Source organism: Panthera pardus, unplaced genomic scaffold (assembly GCF_024362965.1).
Source record: "Panthera pardus isolate Hobbes unplaced genomic scaffold, ASM2436296v1 HiC_scaffold_11, whole genome shotgun sequence".
Lineage (NCBI taxonomy): Eukaryota > Metazoa > Chordata > Mammalia > Carnivora > Felidae > Panthera > Panthera pardus.
In genome coordinates this window covers 25,819,055-25,838,635 of record NW_026526666.1, presented here as the reverse complement: position 1 = coordinate 25,838,635, position 19,581 = coordinate 25,819,055, and the positions used below count along the sequence as shown (strand labels likewise).

The 19,581-nt window shown below is 40.1% G+C and overlaps 1 long non-coding RNA gene across 1 annotated transcript in view; it reads left to right on the top strand.

Annotated features, from left to right (window-relative positions):
- Positions 1 to 19,581, top strand: part of LOC109271888 (uncharacterized) — a 64,868-nt gene that overhangs the window by 44,983 nt on the left and 304 nt on the right. The window lies entirely within an intron of this gene.

Here is a 19,581-nt window from a genome sequence, read left to right as displayed (position 1 = left end):
TTGTTTTCTCCTTTCTTTTGTCTTTCATTTTATTTTCCATCCTTTTCTTTCTCCCTGCCTTTTCTCCTCTTTTCTTGCCTTTCCTTCTTTCATACCTGTCCAGTTTATGTCATTACCAAGCTCAAAAATACCTCTTATTTTTATTATATTTTTCCTTCTTAATTCTTCCTTTTTCAGTTTCTAAACAGATGGGTTACTTTGTTCCTACAACAATTTTATTTTCTATAATAATTATCTCTTGATTATTCCAGGCTGACTTTCATCCTCCACATTCTTTGAAAGCTGCCTACTTTTTCACTTTTGTAGATACCCACAGATAGTGATTGATGTCACAAAAACCAAGATCTATACACTTTCCTTCTAGTTTATCTACTTCCTGTGGCTCTTCTTTGGTAGTTCTTGATGAATTTGGTTTTGGGGATGCTCCTTCTCAAAGGCAGAGGAACATTTGCTTATTGTTGTATCCAGCTTGGACATCACAACAAAGCACCTGATAAATATTTGGAATGGTTGAATAAATGGAAGCAAAGCTTCCATTTGCACTGTCTTTGGTATTCATTTATTTGTTAACTCTTCTCACATTTTATTGGGTTCTTACTATGTGCCAAATATTCTTCTGTGTAGTAGGGATCCAGAATGCCTATGGTTCTTGTTTTCATGGAGTGTATATTCTAATGGGGGTGGGGTAGAAAATAGACAATTTCTAAAAATAGTGATTTCAGACAGTTAGAAGTGTTATGAAGGAATAAAGTAGGAGGTTTTTATAGAGAGTGACAAAAGGAGATTGGATCGGTGGACTATTTAGGTATGTGGTCAGAGAAGTTAATCTGGAGTGATTCCATTTAACCCAAGATCTATTATGACCAGAAGAAACCAGCCATGGCAGATTCAGAGGAAGAAGCTTCTAGGTAGAGTACATTATTTGTGCAAACATTTGAAGTGAGATAAAGCTCAGTATGTTCAAGGATTAGAAAAAGAGCCAGCATGCCTGGATTGCAATGAGTGAGAGAGAGATAAGCTCATTCAAGTCAGGGGCCAAATCATACAGGGCATTGAAGGCAGCATAAGAAGTTTGGATATTTCTCTAAGAATGATAGAGAACCACTGGAAAATTTTAGACAAGGGAGAAACATGAACTGATTAATATTTTAAAAGTTTTTTTAATGTTTATTTTTTTGAGAGAGAGAGACAGAGACAGAGTGCAAGCAGAGGAGGAGCAGAGAGAGAGGGAGACACAGAATCCAAAGCAGGCTCCAGGCTCCAAGCTGTGAGCATGGAGCCTGATGCGGGGCTCAAACTCATAAACCGCGAGATCATGACCTGCACCGAAGTCGGACACTTAACCGACTGAGCCACCCAGACACCCCAATCTGATTAATATTTTAAAAGATTTCCTTGGTAGCCAGAGAGAACAATTAGGAGGCTATTGTATAAGGTCAGGTGAGGGAAATAAATTGTGTCTTGGGCTAGGGTAGAGGGAGGGGTAATGAAGATAAATGGATGCATTTGAGATATTCTATGGAGTTAGATTATTGGACTTGATATAAGGGGTGATGAGGAAAAGAGGTTAAGGATGATTGTAGGTTTTGGCTTACAGACTGGGTTCATGATAAAGACATTACTGAAACAGGGAAGTCTGGAAGAGGAGCAGGTTTGGGGCAGAAAATTAGGAGTTTTGCTTAGACACATTAAGTTTGAGATCTCTACTAGGCATTGATGTGGAAATGTCACCTAGACGTTTGAATATCTGGCTAGAGTTTAAGGGAGATACTTGTACAGGGATCTCTCATGGAAGTCATCAGTATTTGGGTGGTATTTGAAGCCATAGGACTGGATGAGATCCCAAGGGGGTAGGGGAAGATAGAAAAGAGAGGTCTTGCCCCAGTGTTGGACATGTGAGGGTTCAGAGGGAAGCAAAGGATGATGAATGGCAACTGAGACCAAGAAGGAGACACCTGTGTTTAGTAGGAAAACAAAGATACCATAATGTCATAACTGAGAAAAGAAGAGAGTTTTACACTGAGGTGGTGGTTGGGAAGTTGAGTTGAATAAGATCAGAAAAATGACCATTATATTTGGTAATGTAAAGTTCACTGGTGACTTGAAAAAAAGCAGTTACTGTGCCATCATGGGAACAGAAGTCTGATTAGAATGGGATGAAGAGAGATTGGGGGGTAAGGAAGTAAAGATGGTGACTATTAATAGCTTTCTGGATGTCTTTCTGTGAAATGGTTGTAATAGGTGAGCAGACACATGGAATCAATAGGAAATTTTGTTATTCAGTATAGAAGATTTGCAGTGTTCCTGGTAAAATTTGTATGCTTTTTGGAGCAAAAGATAAATTGGTGGTAAGAGAAAAGTAGTTGTGATGACTCCTGATCTATTTATTTTTCTTCCAGATATTTCTTACACCTTGTAAATAGTTACCTATTTTACAAAGATAACTATGATGCATGTTTCTTCTCTTTTTACAAATCCTTAGGATTTTTTCTGCTTCTCATGACAAGCCACAAGACTTTTCAAGGAACTATTTTCCTGCACTGTTGGCTCATTTCTTCATAGTCAGCTCTGGGGCCATGGAGCTTTGGGCAGAAAGATGTGATTCTGTGTCCTGTTGGGACTGAGCTTACATTCGAGGCTGGAAGAATATTTTGACAGTTGGTTCCATAAAATCCTGTTGGGCTAGTAGTTGCTGTGCTCTGCAACTCTGGGTTTCAAAAGGGGAGACGGTTTTGTGATTTTTTTTTTAAATATAGGGATGTGCAAAGAATGAAATGCAATATTGCAATTTTCACAGCATCATGGCTTGAGTAAGAGGAAAGTCTGTTTTTAAAAGAGGAACCTATTTTTAAGAGGACTTAGAGTTGGTGAGCTTTTCATATGTTTGGAATAAGAGAAATATACTCTGGACTGGTGAGTAGTACTGTGGTTTATCCTGAACAAGCCAAGGTGAACAGGGACTAATCTATTCTCTGAAGATCTGGGTTTTGTGCAGCAAATTGGAATTACCCAAGTTCCTCTATACAGTCTGTGCAACATGAAAAGTCAGTATAGAAAATCCTTATTGACTTGATGATATGGCTGTGTGATGAAAGCAGTAATCATGTTTAGACCAGCTATGAAACAAAATGCAATCCTCACGCTCGCTCACTGCCCGTGATAGGATTATATTCTGATTGACTGAAAATGTGGTCAGCAGGAGGATCATTTGGCAGCAGAAGAGGCCGATTTTTCTGATGATCCAGAAATCAGATTTTGATTCTGATGATTAGATATTTGGCTTATAGTCTTCGCACTTCTAAAGAATGCCGCCAAGGTCAGTCTGTCTTATATACTTTGGAGAATGAATGAATAATGGTTTATTATAACAACAAATAAGTCAACTTAAGCCTTATGACTCACTGCTATTATCCTTCACCAAGCAAATTCAGCCCTCCTGTCTGGATGGGTAGTGTGAGATTTACAGATGCTAGAGAGCTGCCATTTGGTTTTATTATTTGAGGAAAGAGTATAGACATTTATTTTGAGGGGAATTTAACTTGATAATATGACAAATACTGAAATACTCATGGAACAGTCTTTTAAAATCAATTTCTGATAGGATTCTTTAACTTTAAATTTAAATTGAGAAGTTTTTATTGTAAAGGTAATATGTTTGAATTGAAGAAAATCAAGCAGAATAGAAAAGTATAAAATAAAATCTCATGCAAACTCTAAGCTCAGCCACACTTTCCAGAGAGAACTGCTGTGAAAAGTTTCTTGTGCAGGGTGCTAACTATATGTTCAGCACGGTGCTAAATTATTTACATGGCTATTTCGTATAGGCCTCACAACAACCCTTAAAGCGCATAGTGTTATTCCCATTTTAAATATACGGACCATGCAGCACAGTGTGGTTGAGTAGTTCTTTAAGGTCATTGAGTTCATTAGTAGGAGACCTGGTTGCAAAGTAGGCAGTCTATTTTCGGATGTCATGCCTTTAATCGAGGGTGGCACTACATATCCTGCTCTGAAATGAACTGCCTCTGACCATTCAGCCAGTATTTCTTCGTCATCCTTCCACAGAGGTAGACGTAGATACACCCTGTTTTTTCTCATATTTGCATGAAAGTCTATGGTATAGATGTACTATCATGCATTTATCAAATTCTCTATTGAAGGTTGTTTTTAGTTTTTTGCTATTACAAATATCCTACAGATAATTTTATACACATATCAACTATTTTTGTAGGATAAATCCCTACAGGTGAAATTCATTGGTCAAAGAGTATAGCATTTCCAACTTGGATTAATATTGCCATAGTGCCTCCTCCCCAAAATTGGTACTAATTTATAATCTTGCCAATGATGTATGAGATTCAAGATTAAGTATTAGAAAACTATGAAAATCATTGGTAGCCTGTAAAATATGGTATCTCATTTTTGTTTTAATTTGCATTTATTAATTATGAGTGATATGTTTTTTTTTAATGTAATGTTTTTTAATGAAATTTATTGTCAAATTGGTTTCCATACAACACCCAGTGCTCATCCCAAAAGGTGCCCTCCACAATACCCATCACCCTCCCTCCCCTCCCTCCCACGCCCCATCAATCCTCAATTTGTTCTGTTTTTAAGAGTCTCTTATGCTTTGGCTGTCTTCCACTCTAACCTCTTTTTTTTTTTTTTCCTTCCCGTCCCCCATGGGTTTCTGTTAAGTTTCTCAGGATCCACAGTTATGAATGATATTGAATATCTTTTCATATATTTACTGACCATTTATATCTCTTTTAATAAAAGTGGCTGGTTTATGTATTTTCCCAATTTTTCTGTTAGATTATTTTGTTTTTCATATAATTAGTCTCTTGTATGTTTTGTAATTTTTTTCTAAGTTTACAGTTTTTATTTTGACTTTTGTCAAAAAGAACTTTTTAGGATTTATGCATTCAAATTAAGCAATTTCTTTATGGCTTTTCCCATTCTTGAGTAATAATAAAGATTATTCATCTAGGTGTTATATTAGTATTTTTGTGCTTTCTTATTTATGTATTTGAATTTTTGTTCCATTTGCAATTTATTATTTTAAAATTCTATTTATTTATTTATTTATTTATTTATTTATTTATTTTTTCAACGGTTTTTAAAAAATTAATTAATTAATTAATTTATTTATTTATTTTTGGGACAGAGAGAGACAGAGCATGAACGGGGGAGGGGCAGAGAGAGAGGGAGACACAGAATCGGAAACAGGCTCCAGGCTCTGAGCCATCAGCCCAGAGCCTGACGCGGGGCTCGAACTCACGGACCGCGAGATCGTGACCTGGCTGAAGTCGGACGCTTAACCGACTGCGCCACCCAGGCGCCCCTATTTATTTATTTATTTATTTATAATTTACATCCAAGTAAGTTAACATATAGTCCAACGATGATTTCAGGAGTAGATTCCTTACTACCCCTTACCCATTTAGTCCACCCCCTTCCCACAATCCCTCCAGCAACCCTCTGTTTGCTCTCTATATTAAAGAGTTTCCTTCCTTTCCCTTACGTTCATCTGTTTTGTTTCTTAAATTCCTCATAGGAGTAAAGTCATATGATATTTATCTTTCTCTGATGGTCTAATTTTGCATAGCATAATACTTGCTAGTTCCATCCACATAGTTGCAAATGGCAAGATTTCATTCTTTTTGTTCACTGGGTAATACTACATTACATATATATGTGTGTGTGTGTGTATGTGTGTGTGTGTGTGTGTGTGTGTGTGTGTGTGTGTGTATGTGTATATATATGTATATATGTGTGTATATATATACACACACCACACCTTCTTTATCCATTCATCTGTTGATGATCATTTGGGTTCTTTCCATACTTTGGCTATTGTCAATAGCACTGCTATAAACATTGGGGTGCATGTGCCCCTTCGAGATAGCACATCTGTATCATTGGGATAAATACCTAGTAGTGCAATTGCTGGGTTGTGGGGTAGTTCTATTTTTAGTTTTTTGAGGAACCTCCATAGTGTTTTCCAGAGTGGCCGCACCAGTTTGCATTCCTACCAGCAGTGCAAAAGAGATGCTCTTTCTCTGCATCCTCGCTAACACCTGTTGTTGCCTGAGTTGTTCATGTTAGCCATTCTGACAAGTGTGAGGTGGTATCTCATTGTGTTTTCTATTTCCCTGATGATGAGTGATGTTGAGCATTTTTTCATGTGTCTGTTAGTCATCTGCATATCTTCTTTGGAGAAGTGTCTATTCATGTCTTTTGCCCATTTCTTCACTGGGTTATTTGTTTTTTGGGTGTTGCGTTTGATCAGTTCTTTATAGATTTTGGATACTAACCCTTTGTCTGATATGTCATTTGCAAATATCTTTCCCCATTCCGTTGGTTGCCTTTTAGTTTTGCTGATTGTTTCCTTCATTGTGCAGAAGCTTTTTATTTTGGTAAGGTCCCAATAGTTCATTTTTGCTTTTGTTTCCCTTGCCTCTGGAGAGGAGTTGAGTAAGAAGTTGCTGCGGCTGAGGCCAAAGAGGTTTTTGCTTGCTTTTTCCTCTAGGATTTTGATGACTTCCTGACTCATGTTTAGGTGTTTCATCCATTTTGAGTTTATTTTTATGTATGGTTGGTGTAAGAAAGTAGTCCAGGTTCATTCTTCTGCATGTTGCTGTCTAGTTTTCCCAGCACCACTTGCTGAAGAGACTGTCTTTATTCCTTTGGGTATTCTTTCCTGCTTTGTCAAAGATTAGTTGACCATTAAATTTTTTTAATGTTTGTTTATTTTTGAGAGAGAAAGAGAGAGTGAGTGGGGGAGGGGCAGAGAGAGAGGGGGACAGAGGATCCAAAGTGAGCTCTGTAACATCAGTGAGCCTGATGTAAGGCTCGAACTCACAGAACCATGAGATCATCACCTGAGCCGAATTCAGACAGTCAGCTGACTGAGACACCTAGAGGCCCCTGCAATTCATTTTTGTATAAGCAACAATTTAATTTTGCAAATGGCTAGTCAACTGGCTCAATATTATTAAATAATTCCACAATTTTTATTAAATTTATTTAATAAATATACTATATTACATTATTACTTACCTTATAATATACCAAATATCTACATTTGTTAGGTCTGATTATACTAGTGTCAATGGCAAACTTTCTAATTAGCATAGCTTTCTAATGTATTTTCATATTTGATAAAGCTATAACTCCTCATTTTCCTCTGACTGTTCTTACAATGTTTATTTTTGCACATGAACTTCTGTCACTTTGTCAACTTGAAAAAAATATTTCTAGGTTAATTTAAGGAGTACTGATTAGTTTATAATACCCTTTTCCTATCCAAGAATAATATATACTTTCTATTTATTCAAATATTCTTTTAAGTTTCTCAGGACTGTTTTAAGTTGCTTCAAATAGGTCCTGTTTATTTCATATTACGTGAATTCTAATTCTTAATGACAGTCATGATATGGATCTTGTGGCAATGATCCATTTTGTTTCCCTTCTCTCCCCTGTGTTCTCCACTTGGTTGCCTCTCCGGTGTTCCACTTTCCCCACACTTCTGGCTCCCCGTTTTTTGGTCTTCCCACCTGCTCTTTCTATTGCTTGTTTAGCTCAGAAGGAGGATATATGCAACGGACAGAAATAGACTTTGATAGTTTGTTTTTCTTTGACCATTGGCTACTTATGAAAGAATGAAAATGTTCCTTTCCTTACTCCTTCCTTACTCCTTTCCTTACTCCTTCAAATATGTTGAAAGAATAAGAAATCATTTTAACCAGTATGAAGTGAAATTTGGGGTATGGTATTTTGCAAAGTATGGTCCAGGAAAATCCAGAAAAAAAATTACTAGAGATACTTAATAAAATATAGATCCCTGAGCCCATCCTCAGACCTGCAGAATCAGAATTTTCAGATGCAATGCCTAGAAATCTGCATCTTCAATAAATACCTCAAGTCAGTGCTTCTTTGTCTGTACTGTGCATGTGAATCACATGGACCTTGTGTTACAATGCAGATGCTGAGTCAGCAGGGTTGGGGGAGAGCTGTGATCCTGCATTTCTAACCAGCTCTCCGCTGGCAGTGATGCAGCTGTTCTGGCAACACCTTGAGTAGCAAGGCTATAGATACTTTTTTGCTCCCTAAATGTGAGAACCACTGAACTACCTGGAGTGGGGTGCTAAAGATAAAAAGAAGGCTTTCTCTGTGAAAAAAGGCCTTAAGAATGTTCATTCCCCTGTGTTGAATGTGGAACCATGCCCCTGCTCCTCTTTTTTTCTGCTTCATCAACTTTAACCTATTCAACTTAAACCTATTCATTGTGGTTTAGTTCACCCTGATTCCCGAGCAAGTTTTGACAAGGGCAAGGGCTGTAGGAATAGCCTCTTCCAAGCCCTTCCTGGGACCCAGCCATGACTCCTGGTGTGATGGACTTCGCCAAAGCTCTTTTATTGATGTGTAATCTGAGGCTTGCAAAATACAAAAGACTTCTTCATAGGATATCTGTGAATATCTATGGTGGAAGTTCTGGTGCCCATGTCCTTTTCTTCTGGACAGACTGAGCTGGTATGGTAAGTACAGTGTGGTTAGAGGGCCCCTGCCATTGGGATTTGACTAAAGTATTGTATAGATGACTTCTAATAAGCAGAATTACTGAATGAAGACTAAGTTTCCCTTTTCACCTTCACTTCTGACCACAAGAATGAGAACCTGAATGACCCATGAAACTCTCTGCTATGGCCTCTTCCAGCCTACAATGTCCTTCATTCTCCCACAGGCCTTGCCAGCACTGTTTTCCTACTGGCACCCCACATTTGAGATGGCTTAGTAAGTCTATAGTTGTGGAATATAAGTTTCTGTTCTTATACAGCACATTGGTTTGTTTGTAGGCCACATCCGCCATTTGCTCTCCATAAACTGTATGCTAACGTTGGTAAGTAAACAAGCCAGTCATGCTCTCTTTAGAATAAAAAAAAATCCATACTGGGTATCAGTAGGGCTGCTGAATATGACTATGTGTTGTGAAACTCCAGAGGATGCGATTCACATTTGCAAATGGCCCTCCTGAGGTTCTGCAACGTGGTGGCCCTAATACTAACATACTTGCAAAAATCATGAAATTGGAAGGCTAGTCTGTGTAGTAGGGGGATACTGGTTAGAGGAAACAGCATGGGGAAAAAAAGAAACATATTGAGGCTACTCAAGTTTTTGTGCAAAAGAAAGTGTGTTTTCCCTTACAAATGACCAAAAATTTGAAAATAAGTGATAAGATTGTATTAGGACTCTTAGAATAACAGAAACTTAAATCAAGCCAATTAAATAAAAGGGGAGTTTACTGGCCTATGTAATCCAAGAAAGGATTGATCAGTGAAATGTGGAGAGAAGAGTGATACAGTTAGAACCAGGAACTACTGTAACTAGAGATTCAAATGCTTTTAGAATTTTTTTTTTTTTTTTTTTTTTTTTTTGTCTCTGAATGTCAGCTTCATTCTCTCTGCAGGCTGCCTTCCTCTGTGTGGTAGAAAACATGGCCCACTGATAGCTCCCAAGTTTTACATTTTAAGTCTTTCATTCCTAGACACTGATTCTCTGTCTTGGGTCCAATGTGCAGAATCCCAAGGGAAGGCTCTGGTTGGCCTGGCTTGGACCGACTGGCTGTGGCCAGGTAGGCAAGGTCTTGGAGAAAAATGGCAGTTCTTCTATAGGAATCACACAGTTAAAATGGAGTTAAGTTTGGAAAAATTCCCAGAAGGAAAGTCTCCTGGGCAGGCCACGTAGTAAATGTCCACTATGAAGCTCATTCGTCCTTCTAGATACACTGTAATCTCAGGGGATTGCTATAGACCATATGAAATCCCATCCGTATTCAGCAAAAATGCAGCTCTCTTCTGGCCTGTGGTTTCACTAAAGGCTTTACCCTAATGTTGTTAGAAGGGGCAGTTGTATCACAGCAATAGTTGCTTATTTATTCACTGTAGTGACAGTTACATTTCATGGAGCAGCTGCTGAAGCCAAAAATGTTCAGCAAGGGCAAAATGTGATAAAAGCTCAATGCAATTTGCTTGTGCATTATTAAGTTTTAATTTTTGGTTCAGGAATAAATTTTGTTTTCTGTAGCTATTTTCAACTTGTTGCTACAGTTGAAAAAGAAATGAATTACTCCCACTCTACCAATTAAACTGCCTGGAAAACCCTCTTGGATTTAAGACCTGAATTAACTTTGAGTAGAAACACAGGCAAAGTAGAGTTTATTTGGGGGTGGAAGTAGGGTCCCACTTGTGCTAGGGAATGAATTTACAGTGGAGTTCACTTTTCTGTATCACTGTTTCTTTACCTGTAAAGTGAGAATAGAATTAACACCTTGCTGTGTGGATCAAATGAATTAATGAATGGACGGCACTTTGAATGTATAGCACTAAATGTTAGCTAGTGTTGCTATATTGTTAATGCAATATTTTGTGTTGAATGAGCAATTTTTTAGTACATTAGACAACATCATGGGCAAAAGGTTAAGTATAGGGATTAAGTATAGGAAAACCCCAAATAGACAGGAGTCAGGAATGGATATAATCTCTCTTTCCCCGAGGCTATGTGGTTTCTTACCCCTCATTCTCTAGGTTGCTTTTCCATTCTCTTCTCAGATCAGCTTCTTCTCTATTCTTGCTTGCTGCTCTCATGGCCCATGCTAGAACCTACTCATGGCTTTGGTTTTGCCCTCAGACCTACATAGTTCTTAGTTCCAGAGCCCATCACAATTTGGTACATTCTCAGTGTCAGTTAGAGTCTTGTTAGAGAACAGCTGACCAGCCCTTGGCTTTGGATAAAATGTTCCATTCTGGGATATCCCATGAGCTATGATCAAAGAGCAGAGGTGTTGAATAAAACCACCTGGGCCTGTCCCTTCAGCGAGGGCTAAGGTCCAGGCAATTGCCAGAGAGAGGACTGTGGGCAAGAAAGATGTCTGAGACCATGTATACTACAAACGGTTATGAGTGAAATGAAGGTCCTTCCTGTTATAAATCCTGAGGATGGGAATGTTTAGTGCTCTGGGGTTACCATGCTGGTGGGGTGCCAAACATGGTGTTCTAGAGGTTGATACCAAGCCACTCTCTAGACATAAACAAGTCAGCGGGGTTACATCAAAAAATGATCATTCAGGAGAACAGCTCTTTAACATGTGTGAGCCTCAGTTTCATCTCTAAGAGTGTCTACCTCACAGGGTATTCGGATTAGGTGAGGACAAGCATCGTATATCTGAACAAGACACTTGGCACCCAGTAGGTGCTCAGTAAATGTTATCGCCTTCTCTTTTCTTTTCCTCCTGCTTATGCATTGCCCACTGTGGAAATACATCCATCTAAAACAGGCAATTGAAATGATTTTCCTATTTTGTTGTACTTGAAAATAAATGTAATTATTTGTAAGTAATTGATTTAAATAATGTCTATCCAAACACCTTACTAGATTTTTCCTGTTTCTGACAGTAAAAGGAAAATCAGAACCACTTAATACTTTTTATTGATTTCTTGAGATAAATGCTGGTGTGACTTTGCAAGTGTCGTTTGTGTATTGAATTTGTAATAACAGACTACTTCGGGATTCTCTCCTAGTATGCAGCTGTCTCTGTAAGATGGTGGTGTTGTCTCTCAGACGCAGCCACCTGGAGAGGCGAGCATTTCCTAGGCTGCTTCCTGATCTCCTTCAGTATTCAGATAAGAGCACCTGGCTCTTTTACCTTCTTAGCCCCCCGATGACACGCTGTCTTCTGGGTGAAGCGTTCTTACTCATCTCAAGACTCATGTGTGCAACTCTGTTCTTAATCCTCTCTTCTCTTTCCTCTGTGCCCTTTCCTCTTCTGCAGTTTTCACCTCTCCCTTAGGCCACGAAGCACTGACATTTGCCCTCATCTTAGGAAAGTCCTTGCAAACCTGCTGCCTTTTCCAGCTACCCCTATTTCTCTTCCTCTGCCGAATTTCCACAAAGCACGGTATGGGTTGATTTTCCCTGCTTTGTCATGCCTCCGTCACTCTCAAACCGATTGACCATGATGTTTCAGCCCATCCACTCTACAGTTCTGCTCTCCAAAGCCATTATGGTCATCTAAGGTTAAATCATATAACCTCCTACCGTCTGATATTGGTTACCATCTCTTTCTTGCTGAGATTTGCCACTTCCTTGGATTCTATGATGCAAGGCTTCGCTGCTTATTTTCCTGCCTCTATGTAGACCTCCTATCCTCCTTGCCACCTCATATTCTATTGGTTTCTTTTGTAGGACTTGACATCATTTATTAACTTACTTGTGTAGTGTGTGTCTGCACTAGACCATAAGCTGCAGGAAGGCAAGGCCCATGTGCATCTTGTTCACCACTGCAACCCACTGACACTACCTTTCTCCTTGTCTCTGAGAATGCGTTTGTCTCCTCTCCCTCACCTTCTCATCTAACGAGGCACAGAGGCCAATTCTACCTCCAAGTTATCTCTCAACTTGATCTGTACATTCCCATTTGCACTGCGCAGCTTGAAGCTCTCATGATGGCTCAGCAGAGTTGGCTGGGGATGAGTTGACAAATTGGTATCCCTGCTTCCAGCCTATCCCCACGCCACTCTGTCCCTTGCACCGCTATCAAACTGACCTTCCTAAAACACAGCTTGGGTCACCTCACACCCTGCTGTGGACTTCAAATTCATCATAATAGGTTACTGAATCAAGTCTGTATTTCTTTCCCTTCATATGCTGCTCTCAGTTTACCTTTGATGCTTCTCTCCTGCTGCTCCCTATCCTGCTGACTTGTGTGCGTATGAGAAACTGGGCTGCCATAAGCCTGCAAGGGAGGGGCGATGGGTCTACCTTATATTTCTCCACACTAGTGTCCATGCCACTCTAGAGGCCCAGGTTGCACCTACTTAATTGGGAAGGTGAGACAAACTTAAAAAATAGTATCTGTAGGACAGACTAGAGAAACACAATAGCTAAACACACACAATATACTCAATATACTGTTTTATTCAACTTGGAATGAATATATGTGACTCTGGTGGCAGGATTAAAATAAATATCTCAAGATTGAAATAGACAGTAAAGAACAGTGGTTGAGCACATGGACTCTGAAACTAAACTGACCGGATTTGAGAAGCAGTTCTACCATTTACTAGCCATGTAACTCTGAGCAAGCCACTTAAACCCTCTGTGACTCAGTTTTCCTCATCCGTTAAATGGGGATGATGGAGTTGTGAAAATCACATAAGCGAATACATACAAGATGTTTAAAAGAGGGTCTGGCACGTAGTAAGCCCTATATAACTTTTAGGTATTAGTGGTATTGAATCAACAAATATTCATCAAATATATACAATGGGCAAGGCATTATATAACCTTATTGGATAAGGTATGAGGAAGAAAAGGGGGAAGGAGAAGGTGAAAGTGGGAAAAAATGTCTAGGATAATTCTCATTTTTCTGGCTTGCACAGACACTCAGTGAAATGGATACTGTTCACTAGGGAAACACAGAAAGAATAGCAGGGAGTAGAACCCTATGTGCTCGAGCTTTATTTATAATTTCCATTGGTTTATTCTTAGGCCTTTTCAACTAGCCATTACTTCTCAAAGTGGGGAACACACAAATTTATATATTATTTTGAAATAACTTTAAGGACCAAGAAGCGCATATCTTTAGGTAGGTTCGAAAAAGATTTTAGAAATAGGAAGAAGTAAAGGTTTAAGGCCCATATTCCCATTCTAAACAGTCCCCAAGAGAAATCATTGGTGAAATGAGAAAATGCACCAGATGAGGATAGGATAATGGTGGGCTCGCTCTACTTCCTAGAAGTGAGGTATGACGTCAGCACCTGCTTTCCCCATTTCTCCCCATTTCCCCATTTCTCCATGGGCCCAGCCAGGGTCATGATCTAGGTCTGAGCTGCCTAGTCTCTGTTTTTCTAAGTTAAAGCAGCCAGTGTTTAGATATAACTGATAGAACAGTAGTGACAGATACGGGGAGTTTGTATTGTTATGAATAATGATTAACTATCACTTCTCAGCACTCGTGTGCAAGATATCGTATTAAGTATGCTAAGTAAGTGAATATCAGTGCAAGATGGGGCTTACCCCCTCACTGTACAAATGAGCAAAGTGGGGTCACTGAGATTTCATAGAATGCATAAGATCTCACAGCCTGTTATTGTTACTAACAAGCTGGCCGTGCAACAAGGCTGACGAGGAACCAACTGGACACTATGACATCATTCCGATTCCTCAATCTTTTTTCAGATATTGATAAAATCAAGTGATTTCTACACCTTGTGTCTTCTCACAATTTAACTAACTCTGTACCTGACAATCTTTAAAAAGACAAAGTATAATTTTCAGAGACAGTAGTGTGTCCTTTTGAACCCAACCCACTCAGGTTTTTGAAAAACATGAACATTGCATTGAGCTGAATTATTTCTTTTTTTCCCCCTATCTTGATCCTCATGTATATCTCTTTTTAATACTCCATTTAAAATAATGTAGATAGAAAAATGGTGATGGCATCTTGTCTGTGTGTGTGTGTATTTGTGTGTAGTGAAGAAAGAAATTTACCTAAAATTTCCACCCTCACGGTGGTTTGTGAACCCACACATTTTCTTCCCACTGAAGTTAAAGAAAGAATAATCACACAAGTCTGGGGGGTTATTCTCCCGCTGGCTAAAATGGCCTGGTAAATACCCTGAACAATCTCTCCCCTCTGTTATCTCTGAATCCTCTCACATGCTCCGCGTTCTGCTTCTGGAAAACCCAGATGCTCTGGGCTCTGGCTTCGTCTCTGCCTAACATCTGATTTGAAACACTGCACTGAAGCCATCTGCTGTATTTGGGGAATAAAGGCGTGGGGGTGAGCAATGCTTTTACAAATGTGTCCAAATAGGGCAATCGAGAGAAGGATAATAAGACGGGGTTGCCTGTTTGGTGCCGAGCCCTCCAATCGGCTACCCGGCGACTTCTCAGGGTATTTGCGTTCTCTGCCTCACGCCAAGCTTGCCTCAGCTTGTGCATCTCACTGTTCCTTGGCAGTACAATATCTGGAATATCCTCTGACTAAACTGAACATTTTTAATGGCGAAATGAGAATTCTGAGGTTCAGAAACAGACTGTGATGGATTGAAAAGTTGCTATTCTTGAAGGATGCGCTTGAGTTCCTCAGCATCCTTTGTGACATGCATATCTGGAACAGCTATGATTCTTGTTTCCTTCCCTCACCGTGGACCCAGTTCCAACCGAGCTGGATGTGTGCCCTTTCCAGCTCTGCGCGGGGATTTTGGTGGGCTGTTTGCAGGTTTTATTGAACATCTGTAAATCCTCAGCTTGGGTATGCTTCCAGCTACTACTTTAATCTGTTCCTGGGATGCAGCGCTCTAGGTTTTTAGCAGAGGGGGCTGGGGAGACATCTGTTCGCTGCTGCAAGTGGAAAATCGAATGGTGAACTCAAGTTTCCCATGCGCGAGGGAGCATGATGAGGAGCCCCTGTGGGACCTCAGTTACCTTCCTTAGCACACTACGCTCTCTTTTTCCAGAGAAGTGAAGTCTCTGAGAATCATGTTTTTCAAATTATCGTACATGAAGCATACAGGGCTGCATGGGGCAGGGAAATCATACATAATTTTTTTTTTTCAAACATTCTTTCTTGCAGAAAGAAAGAGTAGGGAGAGTAGGGAGGCGTCTGTGGGACTCACAGAGACACCTCATGGAGACAGGGTGAGTGAGCGGGGAGAGGATGGGAAGGCGGCTGGCATCACCTGGGGCGGAGGAGGGTGCCGAAGGATCGGGCGGGTGGGCACAACGGGAAACCACGCCAACCAACATCTGTGCTGTGTCTCTGTGCCAGCTCTTGGTGCTTGACTCCTCATGGAGGCTGGATCTGTGCGCAGCCAAAACCTGTTGCGTTGCTGGCTTGTGTGTGAATTTTCCAAGGCTTTGGCTCACATACTCTGCAGCCTGTCCACAAAGCACGCTGGTTCCACCCACAAGAAAAGCGACTCACTCAGAACCCGCTGCTGTCCCAGCGTTTCTCCTGGAAGCTGTGTTTGTCTCTGGATGGTGTCGGGTGTGTTGATTTCCACCCGACTTTTCAGCATGTTTCTGTCAGTCTCTCAGGAGTGAGTGTTTGCTGAGATTTTTTTTTTTTTAATCATTCTACAGACATGTGAAATACTCCCACAGTTTTTCACACAATCTGGGAAGTTCAAATATTCTTCTCTAATCTTTGAAGACACTGATCGTCAATTTAGAACTTGAAAATCCCAAAATCTCAAGTCAAGAAAAAAGTTTTTCTTCTAAAAACAACAACAACAAACCATTAATCAAACCCGCTGGACATTTAGGCCTCCCCACTTCCCTCCACCCCTTAAGAAAGGACACTGCAAGAGTAAACTGAAGCTACTTTGTGCTGACCCTGGTGTTTTCTTGCTATCATCTGAATACTTAAAAAATGCGTGTGTTAATGGGTTTGCATTGATAACCTCCTCTCCTGGCAGGAGTGCCCAAGGAACTGTCCCTTTTTTTTTTTTAATTATTATATAAGTGGGAAAACTTCATTCGTTTCTTTCAAACCCAGAAAGAAGACCCCCAGACTGACAGTTTCAACTTAATATATGAAAATAATAACACTAATGAATGTCATTAACTGACCACTCTTCTGGGCCAGACCCTTTATGAATGCTGTCTTCAATCCCACAACATCCCTTCAAATCATTATTGTCATCCCCATTTTTGAAAAATAGAAAAATCAAGGCTCCAGGTTACGTGAATTGATTAAGTTCACGTAGCTGCTGAGTGATGGGGTTGGAATTTGAACTTGGCTCTCTCTGAATCCCAATCTCATGATCTTTACTGATGTCTTTCTCCAGCATGAATTGCATTCTCTGAGAGGACTAAGAATGTCAAGCAAATTGTACTTGAGAGACATTGGTAATTAGGGCAGCAGAGGTAGTAATCACAGCATTTGCTTATTAATTACAGAGCAGTGGCCCACTAAACGCAGGAACCGTTACATGCATTATCTTACTGAGTTCTCCCAACTATAGAGTCTGTCTTCCTCGACCTTTAAGTTGCCCTAACACGGTGATACACCTTGGAGTCCTTGGTAAGTGCCAAGACACGGCACAGTCATCTACTGCCATTGCCCAAGACCCGGGTTCCAGGATACTCCTCCTTCATGCCTGCCCTGCTTCTGTTTGGTTCTAGTCCCCCAGTCTCAGCTCCAAAGAATATCCCTTTCACTTTCAACCCTGCTTTCATCTTTTTGATATATTAGCTGCTATTGTTTGTCTCTGCTGGACCCCCAACACCAAAGACTTTGGTTGCCACTCACTCTGGTATTATTTGACTGATCTGGTAGGACAGCCCACCCAGAATCAAATTAAATTGGAAGGTCAGGTCAGCTGGGAAGCTGTCAGGGAGGAAGCCCTACCCAGACTCAGCTTAAATTGGGAGGTCAGCTGGGTCATTTCCTAGGGTGTCAGTAATTCAGAGCACTAGAATATTCCTGGGCTCTAAACTATCCGTGGAAATATGAAAAGATAGAGAAAAATGATATTTCTGGAACTCCTCTCAGGGTTAGGAAACCACAGAGAAGCTGCTTTGGAGGGGAGGTGATGAGACACTGAAGGTAAATTCTTGAGTAGTTTAGCAAGAGCCCAACTGCTAAGAAAAAAGGGGAGATAGAATTTGATAGACAGCAGTTGTTCTTTCTCATCTCAGCCCTCAACATCTTCCATAGATAGTGTCAAACAGCTATTTTTTAAAAAATAATACCCGATTAAGGACCACCAAATTGTTAGCTTGCTAGGTATCCAGTACATCTCGGTCTAATGCTAACTCCCAACAGTTCCAGAATCTAGGTGTTAGAATTAGGTTCCTTGGCTAGTACTCAAGTACCAGTTCCTCCTCCTGTGAAGCATATTTAGACTAGTTGTAGACATCACCATCATCATCGTCATTATCACGTTTTCAGATGAGGAATTCTGAAAGTATTTTACCTATAAAATACTCAAGGTTTTTCATCCAGGAAAAAGTGATGGCTTCTAAAACTACACCTTGAAAGGGAAACTAACACTATTCCAAAAATCTAACAGTGGTCATAGAAGACTAGAACTGGTCTTCCATATTTCCTGTGAAATGAACTGCCTCTGTATCTCTTCCTAGTATGTTTGGAATGCTTCTTTCTCTCTTTTGTTTCCCATTGTTTTAAAGTAGGCTCCATGCCCAATGTGGAGCCCAGCGTGAGGCTTGAACATATGACCCTAAGATCCAGACCTGAGCTGAGATCAAGAGTTGGACACTTAGCCAACTAAGCCACCGAGGCACCCCTTGGAATGCTTATTTCTTAAAAGCATCCTAACTTATGCTGAGAGAAAGTGAGTTATATTACTGCTTGTTCTAGAATATGTTCTCGATGAATAATAATAAGCACATATGTATCTATAGTGATGACACTTAAAGGACATTTTTATATTCTTTCTCAATTGCTTCCATCTGACCAAGAGTAACGTTGGGTTCCCTTGGTTGAGGAGCATTTCCATTAAAGTGTCTGAAGGGTTCTTTTGTTTAGGGCTAAATAACTGAGGGGGAAGGAACTCAAGATGACCTAAGAAGTAAACGCTACACATTACATCAAGAGTGAACTCAAATTTAAATATATTTTTAAAATTCAAACCATATACAGGCATCCCTGTGGTATGAGAGTTCTGATGCATTCTGGGAGCTCTAGATTGGAGGTGGTTTGGGGTTGGTGATGCCCTTCTTCAGCCACTTTTTAATCCCTCCTCCGTGGCTGTGTCTCATTCACAACAGACTCCATGGCTGCCGGGGCTGGAGGCAGTGTCCTGGGGACGTCCTCTAGGAGTGCTGGTCCTGGTTGTTAGCTGAGTTCTGCCCACTGGATTGTTAAGAGAGAAGTCCGGGGTCCACGTGGACTGCAGGGCTGGTTGCAAAGTCATGGACCCACTGAGGCAATGTAACACATAGCTCGTCTTTCTTTACCCGAAGAGTAAAGCGTGTTTCTCTCTTTGTTCTACCTGTTGAAAATTAACAAAGAATAATAATCTAGGGAAGACCCTTGAAAATAAAAAGAAAGAAAAAGAAAAAGAAAAAGAAGAACTAGGAAGGAAAGAAGAAAAAAAGTGAGGCAAAGCCTAAGAAAGCAGACCCAGACCTTTGACCCTTGCTTCAGCCACCCGTGCTCTGTCATTATCTCGTTTCCTGTACTGAAGTTCTTCTGAATCAGATTTTGATTGAAAAAGGAGTCTACGACAAAGATGAAAAAAATTAAAAACCATTTATCTTGTTCAGTCCCTTCATTACACACATGAGTAAAACGTGCTCTAAGCAGGCTTTAATAGCTAGGAATATCAGAAATACCATGTATTGTCTTCTCTGTTTGGGGCTTAGTAAAATATATTGTGCATTATAATGATGACCTGTTATGACTAGCTACATGGAAGTTAGATATCATCTGTATTCACACAGTCTTTCCAGAAAATATTACTCCCATCCTGTGGCAGGAGTGCTCCATTCCCTTGTGCGGGTGAGAAAAATTCCTTGGGAATAATAATATCTTCTCCCTTAGAAGTGCTT